This window comes from Erithacus rubecula (genome assembly GCF_903797595.1).
Source record: "Erithacus rubecula genome assembly, chromosome: 1".
NCBI classification, from domain to species: domain Eukaryota; kingdom Metazoa; phylum Chordata; class Aves; order Passeriformes; family Muscicapidae; genus Erithacus; species Erithacus rubecula.
In genome coordinates this window covers 980,351-994,548 of record NC_136658.1, presented here as the reverse complement: position 1 = coordinate 994,548, position 14,198 = coordinate 980,351, and the positions used below count along the sequence as shown (strand labels likewise).

General features: G+C 45.9%; 1 protein-coding gene across 4 annotated transcripts in view; it reads left to right on the top strand.

Annotated features, from left to right (window-relative positions):
- Positions 1 to 14,198, top strand: part of FAM168A (family with sequence similarity 168 member A) — a 118,403-nt gene that overhangs the window by 15,437 nt on the left and 88,768 nt on the right. The gene's annotated exons all lie outside the window — the stretch shown is intronic.

The following is a 14,198-nucleotide window of genomic DNA, read 5'->3' as shown; positions in this document are numbered from 1 at the left end:
AATAAAGATTAAATGATCTGCTCAACTGTTTCAGGCCCTACTTGAGATACACACACCTGTGTCTAGCTTGTAGAGCATTTTCCTCATTAATTAAGAGCACTTTCCTTGTGTTATTACTTAATTGGGTATCACAGGGAACCTGATGAGACAATGAAATGGTCTTAATTGCATACAAACTAAATGCATGACACTCCACATGCTGAAGTGTTCCACAGCATGACCCCAGCTTGTCACCGTGTGCTCAGGGGACAGGGAGCCCTCCTGGAACTCATCCAGAGTGAGCCACACACCCGGGCTGGGCAGGGAGTGGCTGGGGAGCAGCCCTGGGGATGAGGATTTGGGGGTGAAAAAGCTGGACATGCCCTGTGTGCAACAGCAGCTGGAAACATCCAAGCTCTGGGCTGAGGAGAGGGGGATTGTTTCCTTCTGTGCCTGCCCAGGTGAGACCCCACCTGCAGAGCAGGAGCACCTGGAGCTCATGGAGAGGGTCCAGAGGAGGCACAGAGCTGCTCCAGGGCTGGGAGAGCTGGGGGAGCTCACCTGGAGAGGAGAAGGATCCAGGGACACCCCAGAGCCCTGCCAGGGCTAAAGGGGCTCCAGGAGAGCTGGAGAGGGACTGGGGACAGGGATGGAGGGACAGGACACAGGGAATGGCTTCCCAGAGGGCAGGGCTGGGTGGATATTGGGCAGGAATTGTTCCCATGAGGGTGGGCAGGGCTGGCACAGGTGCCCAGAGCAGCTCTGGCTGCCCCTGGATCCCTGGCAGTGCCCAAGGCCAGGCTGGACACTGGGATTGGAGCATCTGGAATAGTGGAAGGTGTCCCTGCAGGGCAGGGGACTGGAACTGGGTGATCTTTAAGGTCCCTTCCCACCCAGGCCATGCTGGCACTCTGCACATTAAGCAGTTTCCTATTGCCAATTTTCCCCACTTACCAGATTTCAGAAGTTTTCCATGTTTGTCATCATTCAGTTTTGAACTCTGTAAACCTTCCTGGCTGTTTACCTTCCACAGGGATGTATCCCATCTCACAGGGATGTCTGTTTCCTTGCAGTTTCACACTGATAATTACAAAGGTACAAGACCATGTTTAACTTGTAACAATAATCTGTAAGTCTTGCTTTCTGTGAGTGTACACATGTGCTTCTGGACAGCCAGGGGCTTCTGTGGAAGCAATAAATTTATTCTTCTGGGATTAATCCCTGCTCTGCTTCTTCAGCCTATTCCTTTCTTTTTATTTTCTTCTTTTTTTTTTTTTTTTCCTTTTTATTTTTCCCTGTTGGGAGAGCAGAAATGAGAGTGAAAGAAGCAAAAAGCTCTTCCCCATGTTGTGTTTGTCTGTGCTCATCTTTCCCAAGCAGCAGGTAGATGTGTCAACACCATGAATTATGAATGGAGCTGCTGGAATTGATGTGTTTTATTCATCCCTCAGCAGCAGAATTCCCAGTGGGCCTGGGAAAACCCCAAATCTTCCCATTTATAGTGTTTGGGAAGTCAGTCCTGGATTGTACTGCTTCAAACTTGGCAAGGAGGAGCTGGAGAGCTTTCACACCTTTCCAGTATGGAAAATTCTCTTGTTCAAGAGAATATTTCAGTCTAAAAAACAGTTGTCAAAGGCAAAATTAATTTTTTTTTTTCCTCCTGGAAATGAACTCTTTTGCAGTGTGCCAAGGTATTTTTTTAGGTTTAAGGGGAAGAGATACCACCAAGGCCAGGGAAAGACAAAAACAGGGACTCAACATGGGCTGTGCATGACACAGGAGCTGAGTTTTGTGTGACTTGGAGCAAGATCTGTCCTTTGTCTGGATTTTTGTTTCCCATATTCCAAGGAATTATTGATATTTCCCATGCAAGGCTGTTTTCAGGCTTCCTGGATAAAAATTATACAGGGATTAATTTTATGGCACAGCAGCCCTTGTAGCTCTGGGGTTTGGCATTGGTGCCACTCAAAAGGAATGGTGAGAGCTGAAGGAAAAGCTGATTTTTTATCATGCTCTGAACTCCTTGAGTGCCTTACACAGTCCTAGCAAAAGCAGAGTGGCAGTGAACTGACATTTTTTATCTTCTGGATTTTTGTATGTTGAATTTAGGCCCATTCCAACAGTCATCATCTGAGGAATTCCATAGTGGGAGGATCTGAATGGATTCCATTTCCATTCTGTTTGTTGTTACACCCAGTTTTATTTTTCCTGTTGTATTCCTGTGTATAGACACAGCCTGTGTGTGTTGCTGCATTCCTGGTGGGGAAGGAATGGATTTTACCATTCACTATCCTATTTAAGGTAGTTTTTTGCCTTCCTTTTATTGTTTTCCTTGAACAGCATTTTGGATTATGATTGTATTTTATATGAGGAAAGGCTGCAATAGGTATAATTTATTTCGAATACTCAATTTCTCTTAAAATTTCCTATTTTCTTGGCAAAGGGGATCCTGGAGATGCCAGGAGAAGAAATGGTTATTTCATTTACCTACTTCCAGTTTTAAATCTATTTTTAAAATCTGCTGCTGATTTCAATTGTATTTAAGTCAAGAATCCCAGCTTGCTGATTTAAAACATTTGATTGTAAACCTCTTTTTATAATTGGGCTTTTGTTCTCCTAAAAGAAATTTCTACTCCCTTCTTGGCCAGATATCAGTTGTACACTGCTGTACTTTCATTAAAATTAGAACTCCTTTATTTTGGCCACTGCTTCTCTGCACACTTATTTAAGCAGTGACATCCAGTTAGTAATTTGAGTGTCTTTGTTTAATTTTTTATTATGTAGGAAACAAAGAATGATACATTTCAGTGGTGATGTGTGCTAGGTACTAATGTCAAACTTCCCTTGGAAACTGGAATTGAGATTAACACAGCGTGGGGTGCACAAGTGTTTGTGTTCACAGAACAACTTTCCACCTGATGAATTCCTGAGGAAAGCAGCAGCCTCTCCCAGAACAGACTGAGATGTCAGCAGAGGATTGATCTGACAGGTGTTTTCATGGGATCCAGAATGGTTTGGGTTGGGAGGGACCTTAAAGTTCATCCAATTCCACCTTCCAACATCCCAGCTGCTCCCAGCCCTGCCCAGCCTGGCCTTGGACTCCTCCAGGGATCCAGGGGCACCTGTGCCAGGGCTTTTCCATCCTCCCAGGGAACAATTCCTGCCCAAAATCCCATCCAGCCCTGCCCTATTCCCTGTGTCCTGTCCCTCCACCCTTGGGCAAAGTCCCTCTTTCAGGCTGTTTTAGAGAACGTAAGGTATGAAACTGTCCCAGCTTGTTTGGTGTGGAAGAGAAACATCAAATCACTCACACCAAAATGTCACTTTTTCCCCCTTTTTCTACCACATATTGAAGTGCTCTCCTGCTGCCTGGATTTTGTCACAACCACTTTGCATCCCCAGTCCGTGTGTCCCCATCTGAAGGGGTTTTTCTCAGGCTGTGTGAGTGGAGCAGGATGGAGTAGGGCTGAGGTCAGGGGCACCAAGCCTTGTAAAACAATTCCAGCATCTCTCTGTACAGATCTGTTTGTCTTGTGATCCATCAAAACCCAGCTGGGGAATTTGTCCAGGCTGATGGCTCGTTTCCTCCTTGGAGAGACCTTCAAAGGTTGCCATACAAGGAGTTGACATTCTTCTTCTCAGACACGTGGTTGTTCCAGGAGGTTCATTAATGCAACGCTGCCTTGGAGCTCTTTGGAAATTTGAGGGTCTCATTCTCTCGTTTACAGCAGCCTGGAACCGGGGAGGAATTGTAATGACTCCAGCTTTTGTAATCCGTGTACAAAAAGGGAGATTGAGTTTGATGGGTTTGGTGGGAATTGAGATCAGAAAGGAATATTAGATCATCTGTGCTAATTATGAGTAAATTAGATGGTGCAAATTCTGAGCAGAAGACGAAACACGCTGTGATTCCTTACGGGATGAACTCTGTGACAAGGAGCTGATGGGTGAGAAGAGGGTGTTAATTGCTGAGGCTGCTCTGATGGGGCATAGCTGATGTTCACTTGGGCATAATCCATGCAGCAGACAAAGAGGGAACTGCATCCCTTCCTCCCTGGGCTGAATCCTGAGCCCTGAGCACCGTGGGCAAGATGCTCTGAGCTGCCTGAGAAGAGGCTCCTGCTGAGCTCACACCTCCACTGCTCTGCCACCTTTGGAGCTGCTGTTTAGGGACCTGCAGGCTGGGCTTGGATTGGCTTTAGTCTCCTCCTTGCCAGATTAAAGAAGTCCAGCTTCCATCACCTGGTTTTCCTAAATCCTGTGCTGTGTGCAGTTTGGGGCTTTAATGACTTCTCTTGACTGGCCAGCCAGAGCATCACTGCTCAAAGGAGCTCCAGGAGAGCTGGAGAGGGACTTGGGACAAGGGATGGAGGGACAGGACAGGGAATGCCTCCCACTGCCAGAGGGCAGGGCTGGGTGGGATATTGGGAAGGAATTCTTGGCTGTGAGGATGGAAAAGTCCTGGCACAGGATACCCAGAGCAGCTGTGGCTGCCCCTGGATCCCTGGAGGTGTCTAAGGCCAGGTTGGAGTTCTAACAGTCTTTAGGGTCCTTTCCAACCCAAATCATCCTGTGACTCCTCTTTATATCAGCCTGTGTTGTTACTCAGGTAATCCATGGTGGTTTTTGCCCTGTTTTCCCTGTTTCTGGCTGCCAGCTGGATGTGCAGTCATTGATTGCTGTCCTTTGGGCACCTTTGGGTCCATATTGCTTTAAACCCATTTAGACACATGTGTTGGATTGTAATCATTGCCTTAATACATAACGGCAGGGTTTTGATAGACTTGTTCAGAGCCTCCAAAAAGGATAGCAGTGTAAAATGGATTTACATGTTCCAAGATCAGGAGGGACTGACATAATCCTCTGTTTGGATGAAAGACCCTCCTGAAGCTTGGGACTGAGCTTTTTTTTTTCTGTCTTTTGGAAACAATTAATATTCAAGTAGATATTGAGTCCAAGATTTATTAAATCCTGATGGATCCTTCTAATGTGTGCGTGGAAAGCTTTTCTATGTTGGCCTGGCCTTTTATCTGCTCAGTCTTCAGATGCTTCTATTTTATCTATTTGTGAACTTCCAAAACTCCAGAAAGCCTTTCGGCCCAATTTAATATGGAGTAAAGCAAAAAGCATGGTTTGATTCCAGACCAAGTCGGTCAGGCAACAGTTAGATAAGTATAATTAGACTTGTAATTGGAAAGCGTTGTAGACAATTAGTTTTTGTAAATGTGTGTAATTTAATCCCAAGTAAAGGGTCAGGAGGACCTTGCTGTGAAAGAGGTTAAGGAGTAACATGTATAATTTCCAGGCCTTCTGATGCTCATGTCTGACACAGCTGGAGAGGAGCATGCCCAACTTTCTAATGGCAGCAAAAAATCCACCCCCACAAGGTGAGTCAGGGCTCCTGTTCTGCCTTTGTCTCCCAACATCCCTTCCAAGAACAGCCTTAATAACCCTGGGGAATGCTGTAGCAGCAGTGATTTACAGAATCCCCCATAAAAAACCAGTCTGTGAGGTCAGACCCTGCCTGTGGGAATCCATTCAGCTTTTAGGGAAGCTCCTGAGCAATGGGATCCCCTCTCATCCCAGGCACTGGGTTGGTGCTCTCTGTGGCAAAGGCTGCAGGATCTCACCCCCGTGGTCACACAGCAGCACTTGGGATGTTTTTCTTTCTTCCTGCAATCCTTTTGTCAGGAAAGGGGCAGCCCTTCAGCCTCCAAGGTCAGCCCAGGAAAAGGGCCTGCTTCCCACACATGTGGTACTCATTTGCCTGGAATTTTTGACAGCACTTATTACAATCCAGGGCAGCTGTGAGTTCCCAGGCTCTGGGTTTTGGAGTGGGATTGAATGGTGAGGGAGGAATGCCCCAGTTTCTCCCTGGAATCTTACAGCACAGCTGGGTGCACAGGGAATACCTTGCCAGGGTTTAACAGATCCTGCTCATTATGGTTTGTAGCTTCAGGAAGAAACAGCCTCAGTGTGCTGGAGCCCCTGAGAATGGTTGGTGGTGCTGGTGAGTGGCTGCACCTGGGCTTTGCCAGAGTTCTCTGGGTTATTTATGGCTCTCTGTGATGACCCAGGGTCTGTGGGCACAGATGTGGATGGATTCCAGGGAAGGAGTCAGCAAAGGGGGCTCACAGCTCAGTCTTGGCTACAGCAAATGCAAGACCTGGGAGAGCAGGTTCTGGTTCCTTGTCTTCTGCTGTAACAGCAGGAGCAGTGTAACCATATGATTAACAGCCAGAGTCCAAAAGCAGCAGGATAATAAATACTGGGAATTCAAAGGAAACCTCAGCTTCTGGCAATTACAGAGTTTGTGCAGCAGAGAGATGGAGCTTCTGACTCCAGTGTTATTTGTGACCTACTTGGAACTGAAATGTTGCAAGAGACTGTTTGTTTAATACTCAATTGCTGGTTTTTTAAAGTTATACCATATTCGGGTTAAATACAATCCTTTGAACGTGGACTGATGGATAAACATTCTCCTCAGAAAATTCCATCAGTTCTTGTTGTCTTAATTTTTACTGTCAGCAAGTGCTCAGTGTGTTCCTTCTTTTTCCATTGCAAAAACCCCTGCCCCAAACCTCCATAACCTTTCCTATCATGTGTCCAATATTTTATAGAGCAATCACAAAGGGTAGTAAATTGAGTAAAACACACTATCCTTGGCAGGATTTCCCTTATGACTAAATCCAATATGAACAAAGAGGACAAGGGCAAATAACTTCACTTATTCAGGTCATTTTTCATAAGAATCATAAAAATTAGATAGAAAAGGCCTATTAGATTATCTTTCCTCTCTTCCATTTTGCCAGTTCTGGGTTGTTCTCTACAGTAACCTTGTGAAATTTTACTTGTCCAAATGGAAGAAAGATAATTTTCCTACTGATTTTTTTTTTTTTTTTTGAGTGGAAGAGGATTGATGGTTTTTCCATCTGGGCTAGAAAATACTTCCTGTGCTTCTACAAGGCTCATTTTTAATTTCCACAACTGTCTCCTCTTCAGCAGTTTTATGTTGCTCTTTTTGGGCAGCGTGATCTTATCGTGAGGCATCTCCTAAGATTGGGCCCATGTTTTTAATTCCACCCCATTATTCCAGTTGTTCAAGTATTGGAATAACCCTGAGGCCATCTGTAACAATTTCACCCCATTGTGTTTCTGCCCTTCAAGTGCTCACCAGGATTAGTGTACCAGCAACAACAGATTGTTCTTGCTGTATAGTGAGAAATGTTTATGAATGCTCTTCAGATTAAAATAATTTAAAATCCTCTTAAAAAGATGTTTCTTTCCCCCCCTCCCCCCCAAGAGAACTGCCAGGGAAGTATATATATGATTACTTAAGCTACCCAAAGCAATAAAAACAAAGCCTCTACAATGGTAAAGGACCATGAAGAGTTGGTGAGAAGCTGCCAGTGCTCTAGAGCTTGTGTTTAACTCCACACGTGGTTTAATTGCTGTGCTGAGCTTCTCACAAGCTGAAGAAAGCAGTGGAATGTTTTGGACATTTGTTGCTCTAAATTAAAGCTGTATCAGTGTCCAAAAATGCTAAAATGAATATGGGTTTGGAAGGAGTTAATGTTTAAGGAGTGTATGTGCTTATCTGCTGCTGAAAGGTCACTGAGTAAATTCTTCAATGATCCCAGTCTTGTGGGTGTGCTGCTGAAATGACAGATCTTGTTCTGTTTCCAAAAAAAAAAAAAAATCTAGGTTGGGACTCTGGAGCAAATGGGGATGTGTCTCATGTTGCTGGGAAATAGGGAGTCACTGAGTCATGTCACAGAATCCCAGAATGGTTTGATTTGAGAGGGACCTTGAAGCCCATCCAGTGCCACCCCTGCCATGGCAGGGACACCTTCCACTGTCCCAAACTGCTCCAATTCCCATCCAGCCTGGCCTTGGGCACTGCCAGGGGGCAGTGGAAGTGCTCTGGGCACCTGTGCCAGCCCTGCCCACCCTCCAGGGAACAATTCCTGCCCAATATCCCCCCCACCCCTGCCCTCTGGCAATGGGAGCCATTCCCTGTGTCCTGTCCCTCCATCCCCTGTAAATATTCTCTCTCCATCTTTCTAATTGGCTCCCCCAGGCACTCAAGGGCCACATTTAGGGGGCTGGAAGTGCACATGGCCAGGGCCTGTCCACCTTTTTATCTCCCAGCACCCCCAAATCCTTCTTGAGGCTGTTCCCAATGACTTCTCCCAGTTTGTTCTTCCACCCCAATGGAAGCAGTGCAGCTCTCAGCCTTGTTGAGCCTCTTGATTCCCTTGCATCTCCTGCTGCTCAGGCTTGTGCAGGTCCCTCTGGATGTCCCTGTCCTTCAGCAGTGTCCCCTGCCCTGCTCAGCTTTCAGGGGCAGTGCTTTGGTGGAGTGGAATGGTTTGGCACTGGGAGGTCTCCTGTGGATCCTATGCCAGCAGGTCTGGGGCCACACACGTTTGTCACCTCCATCTCTGCAGCACCTTGAGAGAGAATTTGCTAGGAGAGAAATTTTAGAGGAGAATAAGGGAAAGGAATGTGGCCAGCTCAGTCAGGGGGGAATTACCTGCCTTCATCTCTTCTCATCCTAAAGGAGTCTCAGCATCCAAGACTTTGACCTCCCCAGTGGGTTCCTGAATTGCTGCAGACTCCTGGGTGATGTTAGGGAAATCAGGCAAGTCTATAATTCATGAATAAGAGATATATTGAATGTGACAGGGAAAACAAAGAGAAATTAGTATCCACAGAATGAACATTTGTGGCAGAGGATTCTTGGAAGCTGGTTTTGGATCTTAGTGGGACTGATGTGCTGCTATAATAAAGGGAAATAAACCTTTAATATATAATAGGATGGGTTTTTTTGAAAATTGGTTTTTGATACATGTGTTTGGTTATATTTCAGTCTGGAAAACAGGGTCTTCTGCTCAGACAGTAAGGTTTTATGCTTAACAACATCCATAATAGTCCTTGTTCTGTCCCTAGGGCCACATCTCAGGTGTTGATGCCACTCTGGGCATCCTGCATCCTGATTCTTGTGTGGGAGCACAGATCTGAGGGATGCTGCCCTGTTCTCTTTGGCTCTTGCATGGTGGAGTTTCTCTGCCTTTTAAAATGGAAGAGGGGACTACAGTCTGTGTACACACAAGGATTTTATTTCCAAATACTCCTGGTTTGGGGGAGTGGTTTCACTGTGAAATAAAACTGGCATCCTTTTGCTCTGTTCTCCATAAAATCCATGGATGGGAGGGTGGCCACGTACAGACTTGCTGTACATTAATTTTGTTTGTAAAAGTGCTGTAATTATACAGCTCTCCTGCCAGTTTGGCACAGGAAGACAAGTAAAATCCCAAGTGGAATGAAAAGTCTTTCTGTAGGGTTTTTTCCTCCCTTAGCTTGAACATAATAACCCGACTGGCAAGCCATTTCAAAAATGAATTGCAGGGCTTCCAGCATGAAATGATTGGCTCCATAGGAGTTATGGCTTTTGCATAGGTGGGGGAACAATCCAGCTGTGCTGCTGGGATGCTCTGGGATGTCCTCTTGGAGAGCCTGGCAGCTGCAGTGACCTGGAATTCATCCAGCTGGTTTGTCACCTCTGCTGCCAGCAGAGCTGCATTTCTGCAGCCTTCAACTCAGTTCCTGCTCCCACTGGCAGCTGCCTCATTCTTCTGCCAGGGATAGCTTCAGGAGGGGGAACAAAAAGGAAAAAAGAACTGCAAATAGAGGAATTGTTTGGAATATTGGGTCTAAACATAGATGATGGTGATGGCTGGTTCCATTTTTAGCTTCCTAAAGGAACAAGGCTTATCCAGCAGTCACATCTGCTGCTTCCTCACAGGTTGTGAGTGCAGGGGTCATGGAAATGTCTCTGGCAGGAGCAGCAGCACCTCAGTGTCACCCTGGGTGCCTGAGGAAAGGTGAATTATTGAGTTTCTCAGCTTTGAGGGGTTTCTGTCCTGCTTTAGAGTCCCACAGGCTGGCTCAGTGGAAGGGAGCTGCAGGGATCATGCAGGAATTTGGCTAGCCAAATTCACAGCGTGTTCTTAATATTCAGGGCAAGGTCCAGGGGCTGCTGGCAGGCTTGGGCTATCGACCACCTCTGCAGGAAGCCACTGCCAGCACCTGACCACCCTCTTGGTAAAGAAATTCCTCTGAATGTCCAGCCTAAAGTGGCCAGTGGGACAATCCTCCCTTTGCATCCCAGGCTGTGGGTCCATCCCTGCTGCTCCAGCACCCCCAGTTCCTGGCTGCAAGGCTCCCTCCAGCCACTCCTCCCTCCAGATTTGGGTGGATTTGCACAAACATCTGCTGGACTGTGGCTGGTGGATGGGCATTCCCAGTGGGAAAGCAGCAAGGCAATGTCATGGGAATTGTACCAAAGCTGCAGCTTTAGCTTTGGAGAGGACTTAGCCCCATTTGGGGTCTGGCAGAAACATTTTAGGATTCTGTGCTGGGGAAATGCTCTAAGTGCAGAGCTCTTTAAGATGCCCTCCCAGAGTCTGTGGGGAACAGGGAAGTAAACTGGTGACCTGGAAAAAGAAAATGAAGGAAACAAGATTAGTCTGCTCAACAGGGAATGCCATCCTGGGATTTATTTTGATTCCTGTCAAAGCAGAAGCCTAAAGGACTTTATGCCGAGAAAAATTGTGTTTTGTAATTGGTTAGGAAAAAAATACCTACTTTTGAGACGTGTGTATATATATGTAAAAAATGTAGAGATTGGTTCCTGGCTGGAGGCTCTGGGAGTGCTTTGCAGAGGCTACTCTGCATGATATGCTTTATTTAGCAACTGCCATGCCCGTTTGCAGGATCTGTAGTGATAGAACCTGTCCTGGGAACCGTCTGAAATCCAGAATCATGAAATATTTAGTGGACCGTTCATTGCTAATGGGCTCCAGCCCTGTGCCAGCACCGCAGCATCAGCAACAAAAGGCTCTGTGTACCAGTGCCAAGCTGCCTGAGACTGCCCTGAGTTTGCTCAAGTCTTATTTCAGGTCTTATCAAAAGCAAAATCTGAGCCCAGCAAGGCAGGGTTTGGTTGGTTGAAACCAGCAAAAGCTTGTTTTATTTTCCTTGCTCAGAGGAAACCTGGGATATGTCATGTGTGGCATAGGCAGAAGTGAGTTATTTTTTTTTTTTTCAGCTGTAGATAAATTGATGTGAGAAAAAATACACAGTATTGATTTTCCTTTTCCTGTGGCTTTTGAGAGGTTGTTAATGCAGCAAGTACACAAGAGCACTCATATGTCTGTCTGCACAGTAATCGCTAATAAATTGACTTTCTTAAAAACAATTTTTAGTCTGTAGTTTCAGTGACTTGATTTGTGGAGTAGATGATATCTCCTGGCACATAATTACTCATTTTTGGGCTGTGCAAAAGGGGGGAGGATAAATTTTCCTGCATTATCTGTAGCACTGAACATCTCTCCTATTACTCATACAAGTTTTTTTCTCTGTGTCTTCTTCCTTACTGTAGCTGAGCAAAGAGGTTTTTAAGGATCTGAGGCTTTTTAAAAATTTACTGTACAGGCACTTTCTAGAGCTAATTCTTGTGCATTCTGACACAGCAGTGGTCATGACTGGGACAAGGACAATGATTTATACTCAGGGAACCAACCATTTATTTCTCTCAGTGTCTCCAGAGTGACTGCAGAGAACTTGTTTTCCTTTGGGAAAGAAACCCAAAACTGCAGTAGGACCCAGGGTGATAATCCCATTAGCAGCACAGTGTGGTGACATGTGACAGAATGTGACCTGCCAGGCCCTGTCAGTGTGGTGATGCTCTGAGGAAGGCAGAGGGCAGGAGCTGACCCATGGAGAGGGATGAGCTTGGGGGAATTGTGGTGGATGTCCAGTGGGAGCACTTCTGGTCCTGATGCAAATGGGTGATGCTCAGGAATCACTGGTGTTCATGGACACTCCTGTGCTGCTCTTTCTTCTTGCTGTTCTGGGCTTGCAGTCCAAACTTGGTGGTTATTAATGTTTTCTTCCCATTATCCAGTGCAGGATTGCATTGTGTCCAGTTTCTCCTGGGTATGATCCACACAGTCAGTGTTATCTGGGATTTGTTGTCCCAGAGGTTTTGTTCTAAAGCCTTGTAGGTTGCCATGGTGGCACAGGGACCATGTTGTCACTGTTGTGAGAACAGACAGACATTGATTATGTTGCTCTGAGTGATTTATTCCCAATAACTCCTTGTCTTGGCAGTTCTCTAGTGATCTCAGTTCTGACAGTGATCCTTCTTCAGTATCATTCCTGACAGGATTTCCCTGATTATTCCCTTGCTCTTTGCTGTTGTTCTAACATCCCACTTGTTTTTTAGCCACTTGTCTGGTTTTTTGGTCTCTCTTCCCATGGTGGTTCTCAAGGTCCTGCCAAATCACAGGTCTCCACTCAGAAACCTTTCTGTGGAGGAGCAGCGAGTCTGTGAAGGGACAGTGACTGCATTGTGAGGTACAGAGTGAGATTTAGGACTTGTAGTTCTTGCACATTCACAGCATTGCTCTCCCCCCCCACTTTATGTCCTGTTTACAGTGCAAATGGTTTCTGCAGGAGGGCTGTGGACATCTGTGTGCTTGGCTGGTTATTGCAGAAGGCTTTTAGTGGGTCAAGGAAGCACACGGAGGGGAGCTTTTGGAGTGGCCTGTGAAATGATTTTGCTTTGTTTTAGCACTCCTTGTACAAACCTCTGCTCCCTCCCCTTGGGTCACAGCTTTCCAAGCTGTGCCAGCAAAAGCAGAGTCAGGCTCTGCTAAGCTCAAATGAAGCAGAGGGCACATTTAATTTGCATTTGTGCAGAGGTGCTTGATTACAAACACCTCTCCTCTTGCCACAGTACTCCTGGTAGTTCCTTGATTGCTCCCAGTAGGGAGCTCAGCAGCTTTGAGGGTGGATGTCATTCCCTTGGATTTAGGAAGGCTTTCCACATCCTCAGGAGTGGTGTGCTGTGAGATGGATGAGTAAAGGTCAGTGGTTGGATGTTCCCAGAGGGCTGGTTATTACAGGGAATGATCATGGAATCACAGAATATCCCAGGTTGGAAGGATCATTGTGTCCAAATGCTGGCCATGCTCAGGACACCCCCAAGGATCCCACCACAAATCCCTCCCCAAGGATGTGTGTGACCATCCCTGAGGCTTCACAGGGAGACCAACACTTCTAAACTCTGTCTCAGGGATTTGGTAGGTGGGGTAGCATGCACCATCTGCAAACCCATGGAGGAACTGGAAGGAAAGATGGTGGTGAGACAGGAAAAACAGTCCCAAACCTGAGCTATTGCCTGAGGAAACGTGGGAATCCCCATTAGAAAGATTTAGATTAGAAAACACATCTGCTCAGAGTTTGGCTCTTGGAATTCCATCAGGGAAGGCCCACTTATTTTCTTCTAAAGATAGAAAAAACCCCAAAACCAAAAAACCAAAACAACACAACACCAAAAATCCCATCAAACCCCATCCTGAAAATACATTGCATGTCTGTATTTACATGCCTAGAACTGGACATCCTGCTGCAGTGCATCCATATCCTCCCAAGAGATGGTCCCAGGATATTCCAGGTCCTATCCTGGACATGCAAGCCTTAGATCCTGCTTGGAAATTGTCAGGGAAGTATTTTCTACTGAAATACAAATATCCCCTTCTCACCCCCTCAAGAAACATTAAAGCCTGTTTGGAGGAGTGAAAGTGCAGTACAACATTCAGTTTTAAATTGAAGATTTCCAAGCTATGTTGACTTAGAGCATCTGTTAGTGAAACATGTCTGCTCTGCAGACAGTTTTTTGTACTTGTGCTGTGCAAGCACATTTCAAACAAGCACAGCAAATGTGCTGCTGAGAACAATCCAGTGGTGCTGCTTGGGCCATTTAGATGACTTAATAGGTCTTTTCTTTTTCCTTGCTATCTGTATTAAATCAATGATTCATATAAATTATGCCAAAGGGAGTTAATTGCTATTGCATGGTATAAAAAGCTGCCAAACTAAGGGCAAAACCCTGATTGCAGTGCACGAAATAAAATGGAGCTGTGTTCTGATTGCTGAAAGCATAAAATGGCTGAACCTGTCACCCCTACCAAAACAGCCTGGACTGGAATTCCTGTGCAAGCAGCAGCAGCAGAGGAGCTGTAGAAGCACAGGTTTGGTGGCTGGGGCATGTTTGGAGGTTGGTATAACATGGTTTATTTCTTATCTCTGCTGGAGGGGCACTGCTGCTCTTCTCTCTTGTGGTTCCCCCAGCACATTTTCAGGGCTCT